The sequence below is a fragment of the Pterocles gutturalis genome, unplaced genomic scaffold, assembly GCF_000699245.1.
Source record: "Pterocles gutturalis isolate BGI_N339 unplaced genomic scaffold, ASM69924v1 scaffold22055, whole genome shotgun sequence".
Lineage (NCBI taxonomy): Eukaryota > Metazoa > Chordata > Aves > Pterocliformes > Pteroclidae > Pterocles > Pterocles gutturalis.
The window spans coordinates 1-3,821 of record NW_010141405.1 but is presented as its reverse complement, the minus strand read 5'-3'; positions in this window follow the sequence as shown (position 1 = coordinate 3,821).

The following is a 3,821-nucleotide window of genomic DNA, read 5'->3' as shown; positions in this document are numbered from 1 at the left end:
CTGGTGGCCCCGCTCCAGGCCCGGGGCTGGATCCTGGTGTGCAGCCGTGTCAGAGCAGGTGCCTGACAGCCTCTGTGGCACTCCTGTCCCGTGCAAACCCTACCAAGTAGTTTTAAGAGAAAAATAGCATTCTGGGCAGGCGATAAGGAGCGGCGCAGTGTGGCCAAGGGGCCTCGACACCAGGCACGCTTTGCCCCTGTGCTGAAGGCAGCGGTATCGCCCCTCAAAAAGAGAGAAATTTTCCAATCCATGTACTCTTGTTAAATAATTACTAACAGAATTGTTTCTATATTCTCCACCTTTTAATAATCCCGTTATTACCAGCACCATGGTGGCACAATTTATGTGGTTTAATGATAAACACATTGGATTTGGGACACATGGCATAATTTTTAGGGGGTTGTGCATTAGAAGCAGTGATGATGTTGCAGCCTATATCCCTTCGAATGGTTTTCAGCTCCCAGCTACTAGAGCGGTCAGCAATGCCAGAGGTGCCTGACGGTACAGGAAAAAACAACCTGTCACCCTCCAGAGCCCGAAACCGGTTCCTTCATCCCACACGGCGGCTCACGTGGGAAGGAGATGTTATAGCAGAATTATCAGGGAGGAGCAGAGTTATTACAACAAGGAGAAGGCATAGAATCATAGAATCATTTAAGTTGGAAAAGACCTTTAAGACTATTGAGTCCAACCATAAACCTCACACTGCCAAGTGGACCACTAAGCCATGTCCCTAAGCACGGTCTGCACGTGGTCTTTGTATTTATATCGACAAGAGGAAAAATTAAAATCAGCCAAGGAAGAAATACCTTTGAGGAAAATAAAGTCCTGGACATTTACATGTTCTACCTTTACACTTATTTGACAAAAATCACTTACAACAACACACCTCAGCATCACAACCCTCGGCAGGAACACTCCTTCTGTTAACCAGGAAACAAATTATTTTATTCCAGCACCATCAAATAAACCCTGTAAACCTGGAACAGCCACATTTTTTCCCAGCAGCTTGACTCCTGCCACCCCTGAATTTAAAGGCTGAGCTTGCCGACGCTTTCAGCCGCTACACATTCAAACCTCCGTCTGCTTCCCTTTGGTGACCCCCATGAAGCCGGGCTCCCCAAATCCCCCCGCCCAGCCCCGCTCCCCTCTCCCTGGGGTACACGTGGAGCATCTTACCCCGGAGCAGAGCACAGCCAAACAGCCAGAGGAGTGGACGGACGGACGGAGCTGGCATCTTCTCGGTGCCCTGTGGCTCTGCAGCCCCGCTACGGCTCTGTCCATCCCGGGAGGGACGAGAGGGTGAGGAGCGATTTGCCTGCCTGGGCTGACTCTCCCAGAGCTTCCTGTTAAAGAATAGAAGGAAACGGGCTGAATCCACAGGGGAACTGTGTTTTTTAGCCCATTATGGTCGGAGAGGATGTGAGCCATCGCTTACCGACGGCAAAGGAAACCTCGCCATCGGTTTGGTGGGGAATTGGGCTCTGATAGAGGGGGAGGGTGGTGGTGATGGGGGGTCTGCCTTGCTTTGGGCCTCAACAGCCTCTTTATGGTGCTTGGGATTTTGGGGAGACGCTGTTTCCAGGGAGGGTGGGCACCCCAGGGCAATCCGCTCAGCGTCAGCCGCGAGGGGCTGCAGCGGTCCCTCCTGGGCAGGGGGTTGCTGGAGGAGCTGGTTCTCCCCTCCCACCCAAGAGGGGATTTCTTAACATCTCCTGGAGGGATTTGGAAATACTTGCTCCTCGTGGGGCCAGGGTAACTCAGCAGCTGGTGCTGCCCCGTGGCCCGCACCTCCTCGTGCAGCTCCAGTGAGGCTGGGCTCCAGGACGGGCTGACTTTGGGGTGCTCGTTGTTGGGGAGCAGCAGCATCCTTCCCCGCAGGGTGTACACCATATTGCAGGCTCCGACTTGGGTAACGGGAGGAACTGGAAAAATGGGCTGGTCCTGCCCCCCATCCATCCCAAGAGGTTTGGGGTGTTCGGTTTCTTGGTCCCAACCGTGTGATGCATCCTGTCTGTCTGTCTGTCTGTCTGTCGCCTGCTGCCATTGTTTGAAATTCAGAGCTCACAAGTTGCCCTGTGCTGGATGGGAGTGGGTGTTTGAAGTGGGGGAAGGAAGGGTCTTAGTGTCCCCATGTGGGAAAGATTCCTGTGTCTGCCCATCTCGGAGGATCCATAGAATCACAGAATGGTTTGAGTTGGAAGGGACCCTACAGATCATCCAGTCCCACCCCCTGCCACGGGCAGGGACACCTCCCACTAGCCCAGGTTGCTCAAAGCCTCATCCAGCCTGGCCATGCGGGTGTTCAGGATGCAAATCCATGAGACTGGGGCATTGTCACCCCTTCTGGGAGCCTGGCCTGACCCACATGCTGGACATGGAGCTGGGGACACCGTCACTCCGTGCTGGGGTGGATGCACCCCCAAAGCTTGTGGTCCAGCCCAGCCTCTGGTCACAGCCCCTTCCCTGGGTCCTGGCTCAGGGGCTAATCCAGCCCCCGCCCCCCCCAGCCCCCGGAAAGCCGCAGAGCCTCGGCTGAGGGCAGCAGATCTGCTCCTTCACGGAGCGCACCAAGGGAGCGTCTGATGCTGCCACATGGTCCTGACTTTCCGCGGCTGGGAGACAGCAGCAGGGAAGGAGGCAGAGATCCCCCGTGCACTGCACAGCTCCTTGCGTTTCGCTGGGTGTCTTCAAACACCTCCAAACCCCAAGAAAACCATCACACCAAGAGCAGCCAGCATCACACAGCAGCCTTTGGTTTTACAAAACCCCTGGCAGCGGGCTCCCCGCCCCATTTTTTCTCTCTCTCGCACAGATGTGATGCTCAGAGATTATGCTGTAGATTAAGGTTTTACCAAATCCTGAAATGAATGCAAATTCCCAGCAGCTCTAATGTGCGGCCAAATCTGCCGAATGCTCGGCTGGATGGGGGAAGAGACATTTCCCATCCCATGCTCCCCACGCGCAGGAAAGACGGAGCCCAAATATTCCCCCCAGCTTGTTTGCTGAGAGCCCCCAGGTAAGAGCAGCGTTGTTTTGGGATGGAAAGATGCGGAGACGTGTTTGTTAATGGCTTTGCAGGCACAAAGCTCTGAAGGATCCATATTTTCTCCTCCGAGATGTGCTCGGGGTCACCCTGGAGGGTCAGACCCCATGGCATCCCCAGCCCAGGGGGACGGTACCCAATTTTGTGCGGGGGTAAATGCTGCTGGCCTCGAGGGCATCCCACAGCTTTGCTCGCATGGCCGCCGTGCTGGGGAGAGATGTGCAAGCACCGACCCAGCGCTGGCTCCTGCCTGATACTCTGAGTAGGTCCCAGGGTCTGGGGCTTCGCTGTCGACTCACACCGCTGCCGGCGAGGGTCCGCTGAGCCCGGAGCGTTGTGTGGACACGCTTTGTTGGGCTGCGCAAAGAGCTCATGTGCAGAAGGGGGATTTTTTTTTTTTACACCGATTTCTTAACCGCATTAAATTTTTCCACCAGGTTGGTGGAAGGAGGGAGGTTTCCTGCAGTTAGGCAGCCGGGGGTTGCGTGTGTGCAGCCGGCGGGGCGGTAGGTGCTTTCTCCCCGAACAAAGGGGTGCTTGTCTTGCAGCGGGCGAGAGGAGGGTTTTTTTTTCTGGCGAGGGTGTGTGACAGTGAGGGAGGGGACGGCAGCGCTGATGTGGCACCAGTGAGGTAAGGGAGCACCTCTCCTGCCCCAGGATGAGCACATGCTTCCTCCTTGTCCCCGGGGAACCCCAGGGGGTGTGGGGCCGAGGCGTGACGTGGCAACTTCCGAGGTGAGTCCGGCTGCACCTACACCCAGAGAACCATCCTGGA